The sequence below is a fragment of the Mirounga angustirostris genome, unplaced genomic scaffold (genome assembly GCF_029215605.1).
Source record: "Mirounga angustirostris isolate CCGP_5_RB_7025 unplaced genomic scaffold, mMirAng1.0.hap1 SCAF_1, whole genome shotgun sequence".
NCBI classification, from domain to species: Eukaryota; Metazoa; Chordata; class Mammalia; order Carnivora; family Phocidae; genus Mirounga; species Mirounga angustirostris.
Window position 1 is genome coordinate 113,437,256 of NW_026991709.1, and position 27,008 is coordinate 113,464,263.

The window sequence follows — 27,008 nt, forward strand, 5'->3', positions numbered from 1 at the left end:
AAGCAAGTAACACATATTAATATTTGTATTTCCATCACTTTCTTAGATAAAAATTAGCATACTTGCTTTTTTTCACTTAACAACAGAACTTAGATAAAACTACCAGTAGAAAGATATCAGCCTCATTCATTTTGTGATTAAGGTTCTCCAATATGTGAATGTACCAAGTAGTCTACTGATTGATATCTGAGTTAATTCTATTCTTTGGTATAATAAATAGTACCCCTCTCAATAGCCTGTGGAGTCCTCACTCTGTATTTTTTTTCCAACTTTTTATTTTATTTTATTTTATTATGTTATGTTAATCACCATACATTACATCATTAGTTTTTGTATTTTTGCCAGTACATCCAATATATTTGGAATATATTCTTAGATATGGGATTGCTGAATACAGCAGATGCAGTCTATGCTCCCTTGCAATCTCCCTTCCCACTTCTGTGTGCTCCTTCCTCAGCCTCTTTGAGTGAGTCTTTGCTTCTTTTTTTAAAAGATTTTATTTATTTATTTTAGAGAGAGATAGAGAGAGAGTACAAGCTGCGGGGAGGGGCAGAGGGAGAGGGAGAATCCTAAGCAGGCTCCATGCCCAGATATGGAGCCCGATGTGGGGCTTGATCTCAGGAGCCTGAGATCATGACCTGAGCTGAAATCAAGAGTCAGACCCTTAACCGACTGAGCCACCCAGGTGCCCTGAGTCTTTGCTTCTTGTGGTCCTCAGCTGCAACCAAAAGATACCCTCAGGACACTGGAGCAGGCACCACTGAATTTACCTCCTTCCAGGGAGGCTTTTTGCAAAGGATGAATTGGTGTCAAAGTGTGAAAGCCCAGGTATCCCTCCGAAATCAGACAGAAACTTCCTTCTGAAAAGTTTCCCTGAAAGTGAATTCTTGCACAACATCTTCATCTTCCTTGCCCTCGCTCCCTTGGCAGTTTCCTAGGACCACTTCCCTAATTACCCTTTTGTACGTGAATCTTCTCTTCTGAGTCTGCTTTTAGAGAACTGGACTCAAGATTTTGAGTATATGTAATTTTGCCAGATATTACCAAATTTCCCTCCACACGGGATGTACCATTTTGCATTCCTGTTAGCGATGCACAAGAGTGCCTGTTTCTACAGATCCTCACCAAAAGAATGTGTTGCCAAATTTAATTTGAAAATTTTCAAAATAGGTAAGCCATTTCACATAATTAGAAGTTGTGGTCTTAAAAAAAACTGAGGTTTATTTACATCTTCTATTAGATGCTAAGTTATCTTGATAAAATATAATGGTAAGGTTCAAGGCATTATCAATAACCAGACAATCACATTCTTCCAGTTGGTCTCTCTCAACATACTGAATGAATTAATTAGCACCAAAAGAGAAACAGAATTTAAAGTCAGTCAATTAATTCACAGCATTTTTAAGCACCTATAAATTATCTAAATATAAAGAATAGCAACCCATAAATTAAAATAGAGAGAGTGCAGTTAATAATGCAATATAATAACTTAACACAAGTGGCCACACTCCTAAAAACAGAGAAGATTTTATACTCAGACCACAATCTAGTATAAATGTTAACTCTTCTTTTATTCAACAAATACTTATTGAATATTACCACGTACCGGGCATTAATTTAAGTGTTCAGAATACCATCAGCACACAAAACAGACATTCTAGGGAGACAATAAACAATGCCATAAGAAATAAGTCAACTATGTAGAATGTCAGAAATGGAAAAGTCCTAAGAAAAAAGTAATAAAGTGGGAGAAGGGAGATTTGGATTGCAGGGTCAAAGTTTGTGACTTTCAATATGGTTGTCATGGCAGGCCTCATGGAGAATGAGACATTTGAGCAGCCTGGAAGGAGGTTAACCATGTTAAGTGTTAACCATGTGGCTGTCTGGGTGAGGAGGCTCACAGGCAGAGGGAGCAGCTGGTGCCCATGCTCTAAGGCAGCAACGTGAGTGGGGTGCTGGAGGAATAGCTAGAAGGCCAATGTGACTGTAACAGAATGAGAGGGAAAAGAGGAGATGAGGTCATAGAAATAAGAGAGGGCAGGTTCTTTAAGGACCTTGTAAGCCATTGTAAGTACTTAGCTATTTGTGATGAGTGAAATAGAGAGACATTAAAGGTTTTGCACAGAGGAATGATAGGATCTGAGTTAAGTTTTAACAGGATCACCCTGAACTGTGTTACTAGAATGTGGGGCAGGGGAGGGGCAGAGACAGAAGTAAGGAGAACAATTCAGAGGTTATACAATACCCGAGACAGAGAACTGGTGGTAATTCGCACCAGACAGGAAGTGCTGGAGGAGGTGAAACACTTTGATTCTGGGTAAAGTTTAAGATAGAGGCAACAGTATTTCCTACCAAATTAAGTGTGGAGTGTGAAGGAATGAGAGGAATTAAAGATGATCTCAAAGGTTTTTGGTTTGATCAACGGGGAGAATGGAGTTGCCACCGTGAGATGGGAAAGAGTAGTGGTGGAGGAATTTTGAGGGAGGGGATAAGGATATCAGTGGTGCACAAAGTATAAACCCTACTTCTGCGTTAAAATAATGCATGGCCTCTGAAATTAAAGTTCAAATTAAAATTTCCTTTAAGTTAGGAATTGCATCTGACAGCATTTTATTTCCCACAAATGCCTAGTACAGGACATTACACATGGAAGGTGTAAGATGAATATTTGCTGAATGAAGTAAATGAACTCAGTCCTTCCAAATTTCTCACCAGTGTGTGTGAAATATAGGAACATAGCCTGTCTCAAATTCATTGCTAATAATTTGTGCTCTATTTTAAGTGATAGAACAATTTTTGAAAAATTGGTAAAATAGCCAAACTGATAATACTTTATAATACTTATAAAAGATAATCTAAAAATAGTACCATAAAATGTGTATATAAATGTATATAATAGTTTTCAACATTCCCACTAATAGTTTTGCATTTAACATAGACAGGTGTAATTCATTTAAAAATACATTTCTTACTGTATTTAAGTAAAACCTAAATAAGTTTGAAATGTATCTCTAAGTTTTATAACCATCCATTCTACACAAAGTTCCATGTTGTTTGTTTTCTAAATCAAAATGTACATGCCTGTTCAGTAACTACAAATATATGTAAAATAACAGAAAGACAGCCATGTACTTACAGTATCTTATTTCTATATCTCTTAACAAAATCCTATATTCACAAAATACTTCTTGGATTTCTTTCTCATATTATTCTACAACACCATGGAGGAAATGTGCATACAATTCCAATTATTTAAAAGTGAGGCTCATGCAAAAAATGGTATTGGGCATCTTTTCATTTTAATAGATGACAAATTTATAAAGAACTTGGATTCCCCAAATAGAGCTGTATCAATGCATGATCTATAGATATGTTGCTGTGCAAAGAATTAACATTCAGATATTTCTTCCTTTATGTTTTCCAAATTATAATACTTAAAGCAAAACATTCCTTGGAAAAAAATAAAGAATTTAGTCTCTAGAAATTTCGCTGCAATATTGGCTGATAACGAAAGAGTTAAATTGAACTTTGGATATATGTTAGTCATAACATAATCTCTTGATATATTAGTAGGTCAATAGTTCAGCCAAGAAAGGGACTCTAACTTGAGCAGACACTAATTAAAAGAATCAATTCTTATCCTACTACATACGTCCAATCATATTAACACATTTCTAGATTTCTTACTCAGTGGACTAGTCAAGATTAAAGGATTTGCTAATATGAAGGAACAGAGTATGCTTCCAAACTGACTGAGCAGATTTGTGAACAAATTAGTTCATTTAAAATTGACAGTGAAAGATTGATTTTGCACAGAATGAGTTACCTAAGGTATTCATCATTTCCTCTGCTTCTGCACACAAGACAGAGATCCGTTTCCTTCACTTTCTGATTGTAATAGGGCTGCTTACTGAGCACCTTTATTTTATAGTCCTGATTGCAGCCTGTCATTCTTTTTAATTCAGACATATTTTAGCCTCTTAGACAGACCTTCAGAAATAACTTCCTTAAAAGCCTCAGTAAAATGACTCATTACATGTTGTTCAATTCAACTATACTATAAATTATAATACAGGGGAAAGTTCTAATTGCACAAAAGATCCAATTACTCATAAGGCTTTTGGACTCATTATTCAAATGCAGGAGTGAGCAGGAAATCCAGACTTTTCCAAATCCAACTTTTCCAAAGTTGAAGGTCAATACTCTACAACTCCTATAAAATCTAAGATGCTTGATATTTGCTATATATTAGTAAATATTCAGTAATAAATATTTTACAAAAAGGTTATAAACTATACACACACACACAAAATGTAACCAGAAATGATGAAATTGTTGAGGAATTCATTTTTAAGTCTAAGAAAATAAAAGCAAAACCTTGTAGAGGAAGAAAAAAAAAATAGAACACAACAATGACAACAACAAATTTAGGAAGCAAGAATTCAATTAAAACAAATCCAAAGAAAATGTTATGAATTCGTGCTATTTTATTCACAAAGAACTAGACTTCAGATATTGGAAACAGAAATTATGGTAAGATGACATATGTAGGGGGTAGAATTTTTAGGACTTGTTAATTAGTTAAATTTGGGATGGTAGGAGAGTGGGGGGAGAAGTAGATGTTAACTATTGGAGGGGGGAAGAGTTGGGTAACTTGGCCCATGCCGGTGCCCATTCATTCAAATATGGTGGAGAAATTAGAGGAGAAACGATTTTGATTTTTGATATCTGGAATATCTATGGGAAGTAAAACGGAGATATCTACAAAGGATTTGGATAAACAGATCTGTGTTCACAAGTTATATGCAAGTGTACTATTATCTCTATTTTGCAAGTGCTCAGAGAGAAGATTCGATTTCCACAAGGTATCACAGTCAATCAACACTGGTATCAGATTATCTGATGTTTTAGAGCAAATGTTCATTTGTCCATGATAAGAGGGAGGTGTGTGTGTGTGTGTGTGTGTGTGTTTAAAACAACACAGATGTCAGGTAAGGAAATCTGGTGGCTTCCCCAAGATTTCTGAGGAATCCTAGGGATATTTCATGTCCACTTTTGGTTCATTTTTGGTGCATTTTAACATCCATGTCCTGTTTGATTTGTTCCATTCCTGGCTGCACAGGGAACTCAGCTCCCATCATCAAGTCAACAAACCATACCTATATCTGCACCCATACATTTTATCTTTCCTTCTGTTATAAATATGTCATAGTAACAAAATCATCATGTTCTAGTCCAACTCCCCCACATGTATATTAGCTGCCAACCCTACTCCCCTACTCAAGAACCTCACTCCGGTAGTGGTCTCCTCTTTTTCCTAGCCATTTGACTTTCCTCACTATCAGATTGTTTTTAAATAACATTTAAAAAATTTAAAATTTAAAATTTAATAAAAACAACTATTCCTCTATTAATTCCTATCAAAAATAATTCCTAATAATGACCATCCACAAAAAAGCCCCCAACACACACACAGCCTCCAGCTTACCCATTGTTGCTTTCTTGCCCTCACAGACATTCTCCACCCTACCACCAGAATTACCTTGTAAAACACAAATTAGATCATGTTACTCATTGCTCAAAAGCAGAGTAAAATCCGTTGTCACTCAGAGTAAAATTTAAAGTCCTTACAATAGACTAACAAGGCCCTACATGATCAGTTCTCCTATAAATATCTTGACTTCAGAGAATAACACTCTCCTTCTTGCTTACCCTATTCCTTTCATCCTGGCCTCCTTGCTATAATTGGAACATTCCAAGTATGATCTACTGTGGGACCTTCACTTTTGCTATTCCCTTCACAAGAATGCTTCTCGTCCAGAAACCTTCATGATTCCTTCACGATTCCTCACTATTTCAGGCACTGCTCAAATGTTGCCTCTATTCATTTGAATATGGATTTGGCTGTTGTCACAAAGCAAAACATAGCAATGATTTTAAAAAGATGGAAGATAGAAATTTATCTCTCTTTCACAATATTAATGGTCCTAGACTGTTATTACTGCTCTATAGTATTAGACAATCAGACTTCTTTAATCATGTTGCTTAGCCATCCTCAAAGTGCAGCTTCCGTCCTGAAGCCTAGGACAGCCACTACATCTGCCACCGTGTTCACCTCTCAGACATTGGGAGAGAAGAAAAGGCAAGGGGAGGTAAAGTTCAGTCGCACACATCACTTCTCGTGATAGCCCATTAACCAGTGCTTACTCACCAACTGCAAGAAGGACTGGGGAATGCAATCTTAACAGTGTGACTCTGTGGCCCGCTAACATTCACGTGTCCTATAACCAAAAGAAAAAGAAAATGCGGACATTGGCAGACAACCAGCAGCTTTCGTCATATTACCTTATCAGAGAAGTTTCCCTGGCCTCCCTATATAAAAGAACACTTCTTTCTTCACTCCACAATCACCTTTAATCTGCTTTATTTTCTTTATAGCACTTGTATAAATATGCCTTATAAAATATACCTTATGTCTTATATGTTTACTTACTAAATTATTTTCTGTTTCCCACCACTAAAATGTAAGGTCCTTCAGGGCAAGAATTTTATATGTTTCAATCTTGGCATCCCCACAGATATAGACCCTCAACAGATGTATTTTGAATGAAGAACTCTGATTATTCCTGAACTCACTATATCCTCTCTCACTCCCATGCAATTTCCCATCCTGCTTTCTGTTTGAAATTTCTTTTCTCCCTTTACTTGCCTAACACTAATCTCTTTTTAGGATTTAGATTCAGACTCAGGCATTAGCACCACTGTGAAGACTTCGTGACTTTTTTAGGCATCCATTCTGTGTGCACATCTCTAACCCTGAATTATGGTCCTCTATGCCAGCATCTGTCTTTATTATTATAAACTCCTTGAGGATGAGAAATCATCTCATATTTGTAACACAGGCTCTCTGTTAGTCAGGACTCTTAGCTGCAACTGGCAAAAACTCGTTTGAAACTGCTTAAGTTAAAGAGAGTTTATAAAACCAGGTGAGGATGAGGGAGGGGGTGTCTTATGTGACTCCAAGAGCAACAAGACTGCATCCCCCTTCACCTTGATTATTTCCAGTGGGAATGGAAGCTCTCATGAAGGAAGCTGGCTATGAGCCTGAAGTTCCCTTTATACTTGCCATATGTTTAATAATGTTTTTCTTCTCCTGAATTAAAAGGCGAGGGAAAAATGTGACTCTCAAGAAAGTTACTCCAAAATTTTTGGATACCTTTCTAGGAAAAAAAAAAAAATCAATTCATAAGCTTGTAATAATTCAAACATGTAACGCTTATGGGAAATATTCACCTAAAAATAGTCTCCACTTGTTGTTTAATATTAGTCATAAAGGCCAGAACCTGACTTATGAAACTATCTCAAATTAGGTAATAAAGTTTTGATTAGATGTCATCCCTGCCAATCATTTTTACCTTAAAGTCATCATGGGAGAGGCTGAATATCCCTCCTCCTTCAAAGTAGAAGCCCAGCCTGCCTGCCAAAAAGTATGTATGTGCATTGTAGACCAGTCATGCTTGAAAATACTGAAAAATAGAAACCCTGACATACAGCACACTCAACCTAGAGTATGATATCATTTTCAACAGGCGATATTGGGCAGCCATGTAACACTTTCACTGATCTGAACAATGATGCCCTGAAATTTCTGTCTCACAGCTTATTTTTAAAGAAATAAAAATCAGGGGCGCCTGGGTGGCTCAGTCGTTAAGCGTCTGCCTTCGGCTCAGGTCATGATCCCAGAGTCCTGGGATCGAGTCCCACATCGGGCTCCCTGCTCGGCAAGAAGCCTGCTTCTCCCTCTCCCATTCCCCCTGCTTGTGTTCCTGCTCTCGCTGTCTCTCTCTCTGTCAAATAAATAAATAAAATCTTAAAAAAAAAAAAAAGAAAGGAAAATCAGGTCTAGTCTGGAGAAAGTCCTCACCCTCTGACTTTGCAAAGCATCTATTACAGCTTCTCTCAGTTCTCAATTGTGTCTCCCCTTCCTCATTGACTCAGATGGGTTTAGAGCCCATCTAAAAGGCAGTCACTGTGGCTCAGAGATAAATATGTACAGTATAATTTTGTGTAAAAAACTATATTTAGAGAGAAATGGATATATATCTGCAAAACAGAAGAAGAACTTCAAGTAAGGCAGCATGGTACTACCCCTTGGGAGGGCACTGTGAACGGAGGGTGTGAGAAACCCACCAAGGGGAGAGGTTCACATTTAACCCTGTGTACATGTGTATTGCTCGAATTTCATAATAAGAATGTAGTCATAAATTACTTGTGTGCCGAAAACAATTTTTAATTAGAAAACAACACATATCCCTTATGACAGAAAGTTTATAGCTTCACTTAATGAACAGTCTTTCTGAACAAGGCAGGCAATATTGACAGGATGTCATTACGTTCATACTTGATGAGACTTGATATGGATAGAAATAACTGGCTTCACATATGGTTCTAATTTGTTTGAATTATATTTATTTTTGTGATAAGCCTAATAGGACCATTTTTAGTAGATTAGCATGCATCTTCTGGAATTTAGCAGGTAGAAAACAAAACAAAAAGATGGAAAAAAAGTCAAAGAAAAATATGTATTTGCCTAATGATTTCTTTCATACATTACAAAAATTGTCACTTTAGTCCCTGAAATTGTATCTATTTATTTTCACATGAAGAAATCATGTGGGTCATGACTATCAGATCTTCACAGATATCAGTAAGCTTAGAGCTTAGCAAAGCACTGAGAATTGCCCACACTTACTAAGGTGTCTCTTACTAAAATAAATCCTTAGTGGGCTACCCCGCCCACCATAAATACCACTGTATTCTTCTCTTTGCTTTTTGATCGGTCGACAAAAAAGTACAATGTGTGTGCATGTGTGTGTGTGTAATGACAATAATTATTAAACACATGCAGACATTTATTTATTCGTGTGTCAAAACTTTGTTGAATACTTACTGTATTTTAGTCACTGCGCAAGGAATGCAAACAAAGTTGAATGACAGAGTTACTGCTCCAAGAATTCCCGGCACTATTAGAAAGCACTAATGAGTAAGCGATGCCTGTGAGTGTGCCTCACTTATGAGGAAGGGAGAACAGGTTACCGAGTCAGCCTTACATGGGGGCAGCAGTGGGGAGGAGATTCAGGCATAGCTTCACAGAGAAACAGCGGCTTGGCAGACTGATGGGGTTCAGGACATGCTACCCCAAAATATGGCACCTTAGTATATTGAATATTTTAAGTTGAAGGAGTTTGAGAAAATGGAAGAAGCAGGAAGTTCACTTTGACCTTCCTTCCATCCTTCTCCCCTGAAACTGAGGTCAATTAGGGGCACCTGGGTGGCTCAGTCGTTAAGCGTCTGCCTTCGGCTCAGGTCATGATCCCAGGGTCCTGGGATCGAGCCCCGCATCGGGCTCCCTGATCCGCGGGAAGCCTGCTTCTCCCTCTCCCACTCCCCCTGCTTGTGTTCCCTCTCTCGCTGTGTCTCTCTCTGTCAAATAAATAAATAAAATCTTTAAAAAAAAACCACACAAGATTAGATACAGGATTTAGCAAATAAAAATTTACGTTTAACTGGGCGTCCTGTACTTTATTTGGCATCCCTACTGAAAGACATTCACTCTGTGAAATAACATTTCTCTGGGATGACACTTTATATTCCTCATTATCTGGGTACAAAGTTCCTTCAATTGAAATTCCATTAATTAATTTATTCATTCAACAAATATTGATTGGCTGCCTACTCTGTACATCGTGAGTACACATTAGTGAGTAAACAGATCATTGTCCCTTTCTCTGGGGAGCTTACAATGTAATTGAGAAGATGAATTTTTTTTTGGAAAAGTAAATTAAAGAATTAAGAAATAATTATAACTAGTAAGTGTTAGGAGACAAACAGGGAGTCGTGCTAGAGGACAATGTGACATTTCGCTCAGAGGGGAGGGAAGCCAGGCCAGGTGAAAGGCAGGAAGGGAAGCGTTCCAAGCAATGGGAAGAGTTGGGTGGAGGACAGGGAGGTAAGAAAGAACTACTGAGCTTGTAAAACAGAAAGATTTTGTTTCATGGTCAAAGGGGAGAGTGGAAGCAGTCAGCTACATAATATGCAGGGCCCATTGCAAAACGAGCATGTGGCCTCTTGTTCGAAAAGCAGGACAAAAAGTGCCATTAAACGTCTTAGAATATAACATCTTTTCTTTTGTTATGATTTTTTAAACCTGTTACTATCATTCAAAGTTAAAAAATCTTTTTTAAAGTTAAAATTTTAAATCATTAGCACAAGTTTTCCCATCCAGCTTTATATTTGACAATGTCACTTTTCAAGGCGAATATAAGAATATTTACCTCATATGCAGAATCACCAAAATGACATGATTTGTATTTCAAAGCTCATACATCTTCATGTATTTCATTCTTAACCAACACAGTGGAAATGCTGCACAAAACTGACTGGACTGTTTTTATATCACTTCTTGAAACAAACACAGTCTACCAACACTCTTTCCCTTTAGCTTGCTGATGGATAAGGAAGAAGGACTCAGTGAAAAAGGAGCTATGGATGCCTGATCTTTCCCTTCTCATCTACATCATCCCTCTCAGTGTAAGTTACTGGCTAATCCAGGGCAGTCAGAGTAAGAAAGATATAGTAGGGTTTCTTGGTCCTTGGGTTTCTTAGAATGCTATTGCCTTCTTTCCGCACTAGAAGCAAGGTCTGGTTCAAAAGGAAAAGATGGCTTCTGGGGGCTTCAGCCTACTTATTTAGCTATAGACACAGCACACTCACCTTGTACTCTAAACTCCCACACAATTGTGAGTCCAGTGGAATGTTGTGCGCACAGTGAACTGGGCATCAAGGAACGATGGGTCCATACGGTTGCACCTATTTCTCCTGCTGGTGGCACACTCTGTTGTCTCATTGGACTTTACTTACAAAAAACAAATTCAATGATAAAATTAAAAATTTCAGAATGGCAACAGCAGAGCATTAAACCAAACACGAGGTCTATGTGTCACAGGCCCATGAAGCCAGCCCTCCGTAAGAATAGAGAAAGCTGGAGGAGTGGACAGAAATCAGACCATGCAATTCATGATCTTTGGGGTCTATAATTTTCCCATTGCTCTCCCCACTCCCAGATCCTCTTTCTTCTGTATGGAAAACCTATGCACCTTTTAAATGCAACAATCCTTGTCTTAAATCCATTCCATTTATTCCAATAAAACTTATTTCTTTCAGTTTATGAGGCCTTTCTTTCTTATTACTAATGACACCTTGAACTTAAATGAAAAACAATCAAAACCCAAATTTTCCTGTATCTCAATATTTACCTCTAGACCTGTCACAAAAATAATAACAATAAAATAACAACAATAATAGCACGTCATGAATTGAATCAGTAACGAAGGCCAAATATTTTATGTAGTAGTTTGCAGTGAAGAACGTTTGGAAGCAGACATCATGACTCTCCAAGAAACTCTTTCACAGTTGAATTTTGCCATTTCACAGGACTGTTGGCTCTGGGGTGATGCCCTCTTAATCTGTTTTCTGACACCCATTAATGCATTTCCTCACTTCTGTGATTGAGGTACTGCATGCACTGATCACTGATTTGTAAAGTGGAGTGTGAATGTCCGATGCATTTTAAAAAGAAACCTTTAACACTTCACTCTGTTCTAGCCTGACTTCACTTTACAGTGCAGTCCCCTGTGTCACTTGCTGTCTGGGTCCTGATGCATCAGAACTAGGTAAACAGAAGGAGGTAGGGGACAGAAGAAAGAAAGCATAATAAACTTGTAGACCAAGGGGGCTCATACTACCAGCATCTTCTCATAGATTATAATTAAATGAAACCCCTGAAAATTTTCTTGAAGGTATTTTTGCTTGGTGGAGTTTTTTTGTTTGTTTTTGGTGGGCTTTTTGGTTTTTGTTTTTTTGTTTTTTGTTTTTTGTTTTTCTTATAATACACAGCACCACTGAATCTCATAATTCTGCTCTGGCCTGTTTTCTTCCTGCACTTTGGGAAGCTGGCTGTCATTAAGGGCTCATGAGACACCTGGGCAATGCTCACTGGTTTCATGGAATTCTCCATGCTTACAGCTTTTTGTAATGATATGAATGTCTGAGCTTGGAAATTAGCATCACTTGAGCATAGTAACAAAATATTGAACATGGGCTTTTCCTTCAAATACTTCCTATCTTTGAAAAGAATCATCCTTTTTCTTAAAATAATTTCCAAAATTCCCCATAGGATATTTATTTTTAAGACCCACATTTTCATCACATTTATTCTTCAGAGCTGATATATAAATACTGTTTATACTATAAATTTTTTGTTCTAAGAGCAAATATTACCAAGTCAACAACAACAAAAAGATACATTACATTTTTTTTTCTCTTTAGTGACTTAAGAAAAGTACCAATGATATATAAAAAGAATTGTATCACAGTGTAAGATTACTGATTATTCCTAATGCATCAAACCTTTTTTTTTTGTATCTACCATATGTATATGGTAGATACTAAAACCAGAGTTTCTCTGCCCAACGTGCAACAAAGCAATAAAAACAGACACCAAGCTTTTGCAGTGAAGAAAGGTAGACTATTTATTGGTGAGGAGAATGGGGAGCTAATGCCCAAGAGTCCCAAACTCCCCAATGGCTTGCAAGGGAGGGTTATAAGAGGAAAATTTGGGGCAGGGGTCCCGTGAGAAGGTGGATGCTCTTGATTGAAGGCCCATGAGGTCATGTTAACAGAAGTCTCCTAAGAAGGTGGACATGTGAGGTCATATTAGCAGATGTTACTTAATAACTTCTGGTGCCCCTTCACCTGGTCCCTTGGAGGCCTAGTCCATCTCAAGAGACTTGGAATCTAAAAATTATCTTTATTCTTTATGTTAGAGATTTCATTAGGTATATCTTGTGATTGTATCTTTAGGGTCGTGCTGATTAAACTAGTTGCCCTACAGGTTCCTTTGAATGATAAGCATTTCTATCCCTTGAACCTAGGCCCATGTGTTCCTTGGCTGGCCTGGCGTGGCCCCGGGGCTGATATGACCCCATTCATTTTTCCATCTGAACTCACAAGATGGACGTTGGCTTCAATACTAGGGACTGTGCTAGGTACCAAAGTCTATATACATATCTCTGTATGTAATCTACAGTACAGGACTATTGCCATAAACAAAAAATGGTAGTAATGTTTTCTTTGTGTTAGGTTAAATAAACTGAGATTTCTTTGAGACTGTCTTGCCAGCACATTTCTGCCATTGTGCTTTTTTCCTCATTTAATATGCTTTACTTAGCATCCTTTCCTCCTCTGGGCCAAAACCCCAGATTCATGACTGCATGACCCTCTTTTCATTCTTACTCTCTCTTCTTCTCATTTCCTCCAAGGTAGACAAGTTCTTCTCTAAGTTGTCCAAACCATAGCCTTCTTTTGCCCAGTACCAGTAAGCCTCTTGGCTTGCGTTTGTGGCCAAAAGAGAACCTCTCTATACCAAAAACTTCAGGAGCTCAGTGCTGAGCTTTTGATATGCTAAATGAGAGAATAAAGAATTTGGAAAATCCTCTTTCAAGGCAATAGCCTGGTTTATGAAGCTATTGTCTTGATGCATAATCCTACTTTGCATTTGTTCCTTCTATTTGAGTGCCTTCTTGAAACTATCTAATCTCTACACAGACTCAGTCCCAGGCAGATGGATGCATAACTAACTAGAGTGAAGCCTTATATTTAGAAAAAGCAAAAATAATAGTTTATAATTTTCAAATGGTCTCCCTTTTTTTAATGATATAGCCAATACCCAGTTTCCTAGGAATTCACCTACTGTCTTCTCAACTTTCATTTGCTATTTATTTCCTCATCTCCTTACAAATCTACCATTTGCCAAAACTGCCAACAACAGCAAAAAAACTAAACACTATACTTCTTCCAAATTCATGCACACCCTTGACACGTCCACTCTGGTGGTAAAATGGCAGCACTAAAGGCAGCATAAGAAGAGATGATAGAATAACTGAAATTGAACACAGCTCCCCAATTAATAAAACTTATTTTAGTAGTAACAGGAGTATTGATATTCATAACAAATGTATTGAATAACCAATACTACACAGGTACCTTTATTGGCTGCCCTTAGAGAGGAGGAAGGAGATTAACACTTCAGGGGATTCAAAACTCTTCGCCAACTAACACTGGCCTCACCTAACCTTGTGACCTGGTTACTTAAGGCCAATTTAACATATCCCTAGAAATGTAACCAACATGCCACTTAAATAGGTTCATGTTTGGCCAGGGGATGACAGGTTCTTTCTCCTCCTATGTGTGCTTTCCAACAGCTCTAAGTTTCCTATAATTTCTCTTAGGATGCCAATAATTATTTTTCAAGTGTCTCCACTTGTACTAATATGAGGATGTCATTTCCAGATGTGATAGCTATGTGATTTTGGAAATGTTGAGGGCAATGAAGGCAAGATATGCAAATAAAACCATCTCATGGACAACTTAAGGAAAGGACTGATGCTGTGTTGGCCAGGCAAGGGCTGGGGCACGACAAATGAAGGGAATTAACTATGCATAGTTCTGGAAAGCAAATTCTGGGAAGAGAGAGACAGCGCCTACTTTCTGTCCTTTCTCTTTTTACAGGCCTATCCAAGAAATATACAAGGAGCCCCCAAATTACAGGAGTTGCAGGATCTTTTGACTCTGCTTGGGAAAAGTTTCATCCATACAGAGGAGGACCTTGTATGAGGCTCCCAAATTCCTGATTATCTCATTCCTCCATAACACTGGGGTGAGGAGACAGGCAAGCGTCTGTATGATGGGCTAACACTATTTATATTTTGGATTACTTTGAGTGTGTAGTTAGGATTTAGAAAGTACACATTTGTACCATTTAATTTCCAAAATTTTTAAAAATTAATTTAAAAATAAACTCCTCTCATGCTGGGGTTCTACTCTGTGTATATTTGCAACCAAGTTGCAATAGTTGCTAGTGTCAATTATTGCTATTTTAATTTTCCAGGAAACATTCTCTAGAACCTGTTCATGCCATATACATGTGTAACTTAAAAAAAATAGAATGTACTGTTTTTTTTACTAAAAATGTAATATATAGTTATTGCAAAAAAAATGTAGATAGAGAAAAGCACAAAGTTGAAGAACATTTAAACTTCCAAAATATTTTTATGACCATTATCTAATTGTATCCCCACAATACCCTTACAGATAAGGCAAGATCATTGTCCATGTAGCTGTTATGCAAAATGAGAGTGAAGTGAGTTGTCTCGAGTTCACAGCAGATCCAAGGCTACCCCTAGGTCTTGTCTAATTCCTAGGCCAGAACCTTTTTCTGTGCCATACTGTGGGCCACAGGGAGTGGAAAAGGAGCAAGGATTCCCTGGGAACTGGAACCAAACACAGAAATGCAGATACACTTGCGTAGCTAGTCCTGAGCCCAGCAAGGCTCGTAAGTGGATTCTCTCCAGCTGCATCTTCAATGACAGATTTCTCAGTGGTATTGAAAGCTGCTTGGAAGGCTGCTTCCATCAGTGACCATGGAGGCTGACAGCTCTGGCCGAGTGATTCTTGGCCCTCATTAGACATCCACCTCTGAGTTCAGGAAGGGTGTGGAAGGAGTGTATATAGTCCTATCTCTTCCCCTCCTGACATCTTAAAAGGGGGCATTATGTTGCAGGCCATCATGGATCAGGAGAGCATTCAGATTAGCATGATCATTCATTTATCAGATGAAAGGTGTGCTCCAGTTTGTATCCCAGTCAAAGGCAGGTGTATCCATGTTTGTGTATAAGTACATCCACCTGGGGCCCCTGGGTGGCTCAGTTAAGTGTCTGCCTTCAGCTCAGGTCATGATCTCAGGGTCCTGGATGGAGCCCCACATCGGGCTCCCTGCTCAGTGGGGAGTCTGCTTCTCCCTCTCTCTCTGCTCTTCCCCCCTGCTTGTGTGCTCGCCCTCTCTTTCTCTCTCTCTCTATCAAATAAATAAATAAAATACTTCACAATAAATAAATAAATAAATAAATAAATAAATAAATAAATAAATACATCCACCATCCATTTGCCTTCTGTCCAGAGACACTCTAGGCAAATCTGCTTTAATAAATGGATTTGTAAAGTACTCTGTAATTCTTACATGGTTGATTATCCATGTAAAAGGTTTTCCAAATAACAAACAGCTAATAACAAATGAGAATGTGTGATGCTACTTGATGTCTATATGAGTAACAGATTTTAAATAGACAGTTTTCCCTGTCAGTTGAATACCTGTCTTTAAAGCCTATATTTAAAGTTAAATATTTATACCATATGGTTTAGGGAGGATTAGCCCTCTGTGGTCCTGAACTATATTGAAAACATCATTATTTATATGTAAAGTAAATTTATGAATGGAAAACCTTTATATTAAATATTCTCAGTGGCAAATAACATGAAAGAGAATGGCTGTGTTCAGAACAGTAGGAAATAGAGACAAATAGAACAGATAAAGGAAACAATTTCATAAAATGGGCCAGGGGCATGTGGAATACATTAACAAAAACAAGGTAGGTAACATATACCACATGTGCCTGAGCCGATATGTTCAGCAGACTCCTAACTGAGCTTTATGACAAAGAGACTGTCATGGACCTGGAAGCAGAGGGCAGATGTGACATATTTGTTAAGCAGGACTAGATGATGAAGCTATGGAATCTGTTAAAAGTCACATTTCCAAAGAATGGGAAAACATCATGGATGAGTTTTCTGCTTATTATTTTTTTCCTAATATTGCAAAGTAATAACATACTTTTTTTAAGACAAACACTTCATATTGAATTTTTCATTTACACAATCATTTATTTACTTCCATTCACTATGCCGTCACCTCCACTCCCAGCAAAAATACAAACCTACTTATATATATGCATGCATGCAATTGGACCCAGAAAGCCATTATTGCAAGTAGACTACCTCTGAGATTTTTGCTGTCTTTGTGGACAACCACTAGAAAAAATATTAGCTGACCACAGTCCCTACACCCAGGTGTACTTATGACCAGTGTTTAAATTGACTGCCCATGGAACACCATCTAGAAAAGTAAGGACAACAAAAAATCCAGGCCTCTGATGACTCCACTGTCTAAATTTGAAAGGGCATAAACAAAAAGGGAGTTCTTAAAACCAATTGGTTAATTTTAAGGCCAGAATGTGACCATAGACCAGAAATTTTTTAATGACTAGAGAACCAATACATTGAAATTATCATATTGAGGTTTTTTTTTTTTTTTTGTCACATAAAGAAATAGGGAATCCTGCGGAACTACCCCAGTATAAATAGATAATTCAAGAGAATTAAATGTAAAATTATTCCTTAGGAAGATTGTTGTCCCTCTTGTAACTCATCATAGGACATCCTGGTCCATTTTCTGAGAGTCTTTTCTGATACTGAGCTTTGATGAGTACTCTTCCTGATACTAAGCTTATATCTATTGAATTACCAAAAATATTCTTAAATGATAATATCTACTATAGGTGAAGGCATGGAGAAATAGGGACTCATATATTGCTGGAAGGAGAGCAAGTTGATTCCCACTGTCCCATTGTACACATCTTATCTCTTATGAGGGATTTTCTGGGTCTGGCTTAGGAGGAAGAACATCCCCAGAGGTATCCATTCCTTTAGAACACAAGAACAGCAACAGAGATAATGGTCTCGAAGATTTGCAGAGGAGTGACCTGGAGAGACACAAAGACGAGATGAATGAATGGTTAGAGCACAAAGATGGTCATTATATATGAAGAGCTCAGTTCAGTGCTGACTAAGGGACTCTCTGCAATAATCCAACCAAATTTCCAGAGTGAGAGCAAGCATTCCAGACTGCCTTCTGGGTTGTTGTGACATTTTCCCCATCAGTGACTGATCTGCCAGGATCTTGGGAGGAGGCACATGTAATCTGTCAAACTCTTTACAACAACCAAGAATTAATTTGGGAATAAAACCCCTCAAAATGGAAAAATACATCAGTATATAATTATTTCATCATAACCAAAATAGTTTGGCATCAAGAATTCTACCACTGTATTAGCTTATTACCTTGGAAAACTGGGTTGGTTGGAATGGTGTCATTTGGAAATCACTTAAGAGATCTAACTTTCTTCAATTCAGAAACCAATCCCTAGGCAGAACACATACAGTGAATTCTTAGGTGCAGTAAGTGTGTTTATTCTTGTCCTGCCTATGTTTATTCCAGACACAGACATATACAATGTGTATTAGCAATACATATTCAATTATATGAAGTGTTTTGTAAATTACTTTGCATGGCACAAACAACTTTTTCACACATGGGTATATTTTATTATTATCTAACATTAATTGCCAGACAAAGTCAACTTCACAAAAACTCAGAGTAGGCAGCTACAAGAATGGAGTAATTTAAGGACATCTTAAATAACACTGATGAAAATATGGCTCACCACCAGCCTGCTACCATTCCTGACTTTACTATGGTCAGAATCATACAAGAGAGCTATGAAGAAATAGGCATTTTACTATCTGTAAATGGTAATCTATCATCTGGCTAGCACTTCAGCATGAATTACTTAAACTCAGTGTGAGCCAATGCGATTTAGCAGAGAAAAGGCCAAGGGAGTAGTAGTGTAAGACAGAAACGTATTGATTGGGAGACAAGTGGAGAGTAAAAGGAGATAAGAGATGTCTGACAAGACAGTGACATTCAGCACTGCTACCAAGGAATCCCAGCAGTCACTGTTTGGCTGTAGGGCACAAGAACCCTAAAAGGTGCTATGAAAGGTTATGTCATCAGGTTGATAAAATCAGGAGAGAGTGGGTACCCACTTTCTCAAAGAGAGACTATTTTATCCAAGTCTGTACCAGTTCTAATGTGGTACATATGTAGGGTTTTACATGGGTCATTCTAATTCAGATTATTTTCTTTGGTATTCTAATGTTGAAAAAAAGTTAAAATTACATTAACATGTGTGCATGTGTGTGTGTGTGTGTGCACCTTGTACACCATAATTTGGAGTAATGGGAGGTGAACCTGTTACCATAAATCTGATTTAGGTTAGATATTACAAAGGGGTTTACTTTTCCAACCACTTCCTTATGCATTTACCCTTTCCTTCACTTTATTTTCATAAATTCATCACATTGTCAGTATAGAAAGCTTAACAACTGATATGAGGATTCAGCACCTTGCCTTTTGTCTTTGAGCAGAAAAATGCCGACACGCTCTTCCTAAATAATCCCCAAGTGTTCCATGCAAGGTGCTGGCAGACGAACATCCCAGATTTACTAATCCCCTCACCCTCGCCTTTGGCCCAAGTTATTTTTCTGTTGAATGTACAATTCTTCAGAATTGTTTGTGTGAATTTGAAAGACTAAATGGTCATGGTGCAAAGAGGTGTGTGATTATTAAAGCAAAGTATTTTCTAATTCTTTTGTCTCCGCTTCCTGCTTCCAATAGCTGACACTAATTTAAATAATAAATAAGCTCCATGGTTACCTTTTGCTCTATTCCATGCTAAACATCAGCACCTGATCTGGTTTCCAGCATTATTGCAAAGACATTTAAGTGTACAGTATAAGATTTTACTTGATTTATTAAAGTAATGAATTAGCTTTATTGTGGGTGATTAAATGTATTTTACTTTTTAAAGCACAAGAACTAGAAAAGCAGAGCATCGTTACAATCTGAAAATAACTAGAAAGATAAGTTCATTAACTTGCCTACATTTGTGCATCATAAAAACCTTGTTAAAAATTACTCCCTAGCCTGCTGTATTAGCTTCTTTATGAGGTAATTTCTCCATACAGTAATAAGATTTTTCTTTTACTCTCCAGTGCATATTAAACCCACTAATCTTCTTTTATAAACTATAGTTTCAGCCACTTTCTCAATTTACTCACTTTAAAGATACACTCCTATTAATATTAAAGGTAGCAAATGCAGATATGAACTTTGCAAAACATGCTTTCGGATTTATGGCACAATCTTTTAACAGTGTACTGGAATAGTACAAAAGGGAAAAAGCTGTAAATGTCGAGCATGTCTCATGGCAAGCCAAACAATCTCAGTCCCCATAGAATTAATTTCCCACCCCATTCATTATGTGAATGAACTGTAGACATATTTTCTGCTGTCAGCAAATAAAAACAGAATGGAAAGACTCCGTTCATTGAAAGAAATAAAATAAAATCTTGCACAAAAACCACACAGTCGTCAACGATCTGATTGATATGGATTATTGGTATCCTGGGGAAAGGACAACTGGTAGACATTTCTACCTGTGGGTTGATCTCTAAGGGTCAAGATTTTCATTCTGTATCCAGAATCAAGTAAGTCATGTATGAGGTTGATTATTCAGTCTTTCGAAGATCGAATTCCAGTTATTTTGGTTATATCCCTTGTTTCTATAATTCTTCTAAAATATCCAATATTTTAAACAGTTTATTATTTAACAATGGCAATAAGTAATTAAGCTAATACTGGGCTTCAAACATCCTCAAATGGGTAATCCATCTTGGAAATAAATTAAGTCAAATTGTCATAGAAATCTATTTTAAAAGAGAATGCAGAAACAGCTACTCTGACCTTTTTCCTTCCATTTGACTTTAAAGTGAAAAATAAGACCTTCCCTATTGCTCAGTAGTTGGACTTATGTTGTTCACTGGATAACAGAGATTTAAATTTTTTTGTTTGTATGCGGAACTGGGGAATGGCATTTGAAATGTATGGGAAAGGCAAAATTGCTCATATATAAAGTTTCTCCCAGATCAACAAAAACTAGAGAAACACCTCAGTAGAAAAAAAGAAGTTTTAATTGAAGAGACTATACAAAAGAAGGAATATAATGGGCCAATAAATACATGGGGGGTGGGGGGAAGTTCCACCTTTCCACTAGTTAAAAATACAGATTAGAAATTTTATTTTTTTTCCAACCTCAGATTGACAAAAATTAAAAATAATGGAAATAACTTATTGTTCAGAGTTTAGAAAACAAAACTCTCCTATGTTGCTCATGACTGCAATCTTTTGAGAAACTTTTAACAATATGTAAAAAAAAAATTAAACATGCATAATATTTACCCAGCATGCCTAAGGATGCATTTGGATGTATCTAGAAGATGATGGTGAGAAGGAAGAAAAAATTGGTAACAATGCAATGTTCACCAATACTTCGGTAATTATGATACATTTAAAAATATTGGAAAATATTCAGCCATTATTTTATTTGCCGATATTGAAGGATTTCTATTATGCGCTAAGTAGAAAACAAATGATCAAACAGTACACATTGTACAGTGTGGGCTTTTCTTCAAAAGTACAAATATATAAATATACATTTTCATTAAAAAAAGAATATACACTAAAATGCTAGCAATAGCTATTGCTGTGAAACAGAATAATGGGTTGTAAAGAGCCTGGGCTGATTTTCATTAACATTCTGCTATTCCCTTTTCTTTCCACCTATTAACCACATTAATAAATAAATGCTTGGAAGCTAACTTCAATCTTCTATGGAATATATGATTACTGCCACAAGAAATTAAAGCCCAGATATATCTTTAACTTTTGTAGGTAACACAAATCGTTCAGCTATATGTAAACATACATATGATAGAATAATAACATATGGGTGAGGTCTCTGACATTTAATAGATACTCAAAAAATAATGTGTCAATAATGTTAAAGATAAATTAACTTAAGTTAACGTTAAGTTAACATTTATGCCATTTTTATTGAGTTAGCAGATTAAGATCATAAGTAATTTCCTCTTTTTTCAAAATTTTGAATATGTTATTACAAGTTAGAATTTATAACATCTTAGACTCTAAAATTTTTACACATATTAAATTTAACATTACGGAAGTTGGCAAACTATCATTTATTCATCTAAAATAAAAACATGGAGGGGCGCCTGGGTGGCTCAGTTGGTTAAGCAACTGCCTTCGGCTCAGGTCATGATCCTGGAGTCCCGGGATCGAGTCCCGCATCCGGCTCCCTGCTCGGCAGGGAGTCTGCTTTGCCCTCTGACCCTATCCCCTCTCATGTGTTCTCTCTCATTCTCTCTCTCTCAAATAAATAAATAAAATCTTTAAAAAATAAAATAAAATAAAATAAAAACATGGAATAAATTTTAAGTAGGATTTCTCCAAATTTGCTTCTTCCGTGTGTGTGTTTATGTGTGTGTGTGTTTTAAAAAGAAATTATAAGGCCTTATTTAGATAGGTCAAATAATTGTCTTAATTGTTACACTCTATGGAGAGATACTTTATAGTTGAAAAGTTCTAACTTTTTTTTAAACCAGGAATTTGCATCTTTATTTTTACATTTATCTAACAGAGTTTTACATTCTCGTATTCTTCCCTCTTGCTCTCTACTTTCATTTCTTCTTCAGGCTAATTTGTTGTTCATTCATACAATCAATCACCTAAGCCTTCCTCCTGGTATATTTTCTTGAGAGAGAGAGAGAGAGAGGTTTGTGTGTGTGACTTTCCCTGGATTTGCTGTCGTCTTTGGACCAGATATTACATTTTTCTTCATTATTTCTATAAATCTGCATTCTACTTTAGAATTCCTTCTTTCATTTATGTCCCATATTCTGAATGAGCAGATTACCCCAACATGAACATCCCAATACAATTTCTTTGGACTCTTCCATTTAGCCAGGTGTTACTTGATTCTTTCTGCAAAGCCATCAGGAAAGGAGCTTTCTCTGAGATGGTCCTATCAAGAATCCATATTTTGTAGGCCTCTCTTCAACAAAAGCAGGTAGTTTGGTCAAAAATAAACTAAAATAGAAGTCAGTGCTAGAAGTTAAAGATGAAAAAAATACAGGTGAACAAAGTTCAGTAGGTATGCATGGTTGGTAAGAATTACAGAAACCTTGACTTCTACCAGTGAGAATACAAAGCATAAGTCAGTGTGGAGACTTCTAGACCTTTGTTCTATTTCTAGCCACTTGTGCCTCTCACATAGTAGGTCATCAGTTAGTATTTGTGGAACAAATAAATAAATGATGGAGGGTGCACTGGCCACTCTGATTCATTCTGAGGTTTAAACACTAAAAGAAGCAATCAATCCTCCTTTCATCCGTTTTTTTTTTTTTTTTTTTTTCTCAAGAGAAATCTAACACTGTTTCATTACAGTCACTGTTCTTGTATCTGGTCTTAATAAAAAAATATATTTTAATAGTCTCAGAACCCATTACATTTGGCTATCCTAAGCTGTTTCCACCTGCAGCCTTTACACAGGCTTTAAATAAGCCTTTTCTGATTAAAGGAGGACAGACCAGGTTGGCATCATTAATATGAACTGTTCCTCCCTTCTGAGTACATATGTTGCTCCTAATGACAGATGGGAGCATTGGCTGGTTACACAGACTGCAAAGACTGAGGATTATAGGGCAAAGGGATGCTAAAATAATAAAAGACCAGTTCTGGTATTGTAAGCAAGTATGGAAGAAATTTCTTCACCCTTGCTTGCCACTGGCCCCAACAAGGGATTTGGGGCGGGGCAAGGGGGGGTTGCCATGTGGCAAATTTGTTGACCAACACACATTATAAGCGGACTGTAATGGTGGGCTTATTTGTCTAAGCCCTTATTTGTCTAAGACATTAAAGTTATCCTTTTTAGTTAAGTGTTTTATTCTGGCATTTTGGAAAGATACATGATGCCAAACAGAATATTTATAACAAAGCTTTTAAGATTTATTCTCATCTATTTTTGCCCTCAAAGGTCATTTCATAAAAGAGATCAAAAGGCAGCTTCTTCCAGGCCAGCTCAGTGGGTGGCCAGAAGCAGATTAAGTACTAACAGAGCCCGGAAGAAGTACAAATCTGTAGGACTTGTTTTACACAGTTCCATAATATATTGTCTCGATTACTATGCCACATAATTACATATATGAAGTAGTTTAATTATAACTGATATAATGAAAAAGCATTAAAAATGATCTTGAAACAAGCTTACCAAATGGGCTTCCTGTGAATATCTAAATCCTTTACTGGTGGTAATTTGCTTATGCAGTAATTTAAAGATCTTCAGGAACCCTTACATCATTTGGGGGTTAAACTCTATCCAAAAGAATAGTTTTTATCTTTCCAATTGCTAAAGTTCTACTGTTGAGAAAATCTGAACATTTGGTTTATTTATTTTCCAGACCAGTACAGATTAGCTAAAAGTTTGAATTTGAAGTTTGCATTCCCCCCATTTTTTTCTATATCTTGTTACTTTTGTAGGTCCATTCAGTCAGCACTACTGTGTATCATCTATGTGCAAGGCACTATGCTAGACTTTTTTGGTATACAATGATGAAAGGGACATGTTAGCTAACTTCAAGGAGTTAAAACCCAAAAGGAGAATCACATATGTTAAAAACAAAAGAAAACAAAAACGTAAAATATCTCTTGCAGTCTGAAGAATGCTAAAAAGAGGTGCTTACAAAGTATAGTGACAGCTCAAAGGACATGCACAACTCCAGCAAGAGGTGCAGAGAAGGCTTAAATTCAGTTAGAGTAAGTCTTAACAAGTGAACTGCAGTTTATCAAGAGAATGACAAGGTTTCCAAAGGAGGAAGAAGAAAAAAAAAAAACTATTTGGAGGGAAAGGAAACAATATGTGCACAGGTAAAATAGGGAACTGAAAGAAGTGGATATAAGTAGATTGAGGGTATGAGAAAGGGAACAAGGAAAATGAGGATAAGCAGATAGATAGTAGTCAAGTTATAGACAACTCTCACTCTTTACAAAGAGCCACCAACCAAGTAAGAAGAGAGGTGATGAGTTGTAATACAGACAAATAGCTGGGAGTGTATTGGAGAGCAATGGAAAAGAAACATGAAGTAGAGAGAATGATTATGTATGTTTCAGTACTTTAGGGAAGAGGTGATTAGGTGATCACCTGAGAGCATGGGGAGGAAGGAACAGATCTGAAAGGGATGCTGGATGAAGTAGCAAAAGGACTTCACAAGTTTTGTGAGTGCAATCTCCAGGTTGTGCCAATAACCACTGATGGATAATCAGAAGGAGGGGCAGATAAAACAAGCACAACACTGTTAGAATCAGCTTCATTGGGCAAAATGATGCCTTACGTTAACAAGACTGCCAGGATCGGGTATAATGTGATTCATGCATATGTATGGCTGAAGTCGAGAAATCCATACATGACCCAAGGGTATGGGAAGGTAGAGATTCAGTGACAAGTGTGGCAGAATAATGGTCACCCAAAGATGTCCATGCCCAAATCCCCAGAACCTGTGAATATGTTGCTTGCATGGGAAAAAATATTTTACTGATGTGATCAAGGTTAAGGACTTTGAGATGAGGAGATACCAGGTGGATTCAATCTAATCACACAAGTCTGAAAAATGAAAGAGGAAGGCAGGAGAGTGGGCCAGAGAGATGCGATATAAGAAGGGCCTCACTTACCATAGTAGACTTTGAAGATGGAAGGAAGGGAGCCACAAGCCAATGAATACAGATGCCCTCTACAAGATGGGAACACTCTTCAGCTGACAGCTTGAAAGAAACTGGGATCTCAGGCCTATATAATCAATGAACTGAATTTGCCAACAACCTGAATAAACAGGTAACAGATTTTCCCTTAGAGTCTCCGGAAAGGAACACTGCTTGCCAACACTTTGATTTTAGTCTAGAGGGATCCATAACAGACTTCTGACTCATGGAACTTTAGAATACTATGTTGTGTTGTTTTAATGCACTGAGTTTGCTGTAATTTTGTTACAGCAGCAGTAGAAGACCGATACACCAAGTTAGAATATAGGATGAAGGAAAATTATGAGAGAAGGGGCTCAGGTGGTGGCAGTAAAACTTTGAGTCACAAGGCAGAATTGTAAAAGCATTTTCCTCTTCATTGTAAATAGCAAAATACAGAATTTTTCCATATGCTTAATTGGGAAGTATCTAGGTTTGTTGTCCCAAGGCACATCTCTTAATATCACTTGGAAAACTTTGTTAATATAAAATATTAGAATAATATAGCACTGATTATGAATATTTTATTTATTTACATCTACCTCATTACCAGTAGACAGAATTATCTAACAAAAATATGTATAACGGAATAAAATTTAATGTACTGTCAGGGATCTTTTGCTTGCAAGTAAAAGAAAGCAACTAGAAGTAATAACCTACATGGGAATTTATTATAAGGATTTGAGAATGGTCCAGAGAATTTAAGGACAGGAATGCAGCTCTGCCTCAGGACCAAAGGGACATGAAACCAAATGTGGCCGGCACATTCCCTAAGTGTTTAATAGTGGTTTTGCCCAGCATCTGTTCCACCCTCCCCTCTCACTATTGACTGCCTTCCTTTGTTCTTGATCTACAAGGTAGCACAAGGTCATTAAGTGCACCACGTTTTAATTTTATTAGAGGTCCCTGAAGAAAGATTGACTTGACTCTCTCTGCCCCAAGTCTAAACCAAAGAAAAGAGACTCATTTGGTCCAGGTTAGGTCAGGGCCCAAACACCTGTGGCCAAGAGTGAGGTTATGTCAGGTTAAGTAGATCCATGAGGCTGTGGGAAAAGGAAATTTCCACCTAAGGGATGCTAGTCAAGTCAGTTTCCTATATAACCACTATAAATAGATAAAGAGTATAAAACAGAAAATAAAGACAGAATGGTAGAATAAAGCCAGTGTTAAAATTGGTACACAAAATTGCACACCAGAAGGTCTTAGGCAATTGTCAAAGGGGGTTGTATATTTGTTTCTAACCTTTATAAAGTCCAACTAATCAGCTCAAAATTCGCCACTTCTCTAAGATAAAACCACCCAATAGCTAAGGAAAAGCAAATTCTTTTAGGCACTTAAGTTTGAGAAAAATTTCCCAGAATGGATTCTTTGTGTGATATAATGGGCAATATCCTGAAAAGCATTATAAAGTACAACTGGAAACTTACATTCAGCTGTTTCTGATGGACTCTTCACTGCAGCCAATGTCATGGACATCAGCAATATTTGCTGACTGGCCACCTGTTAA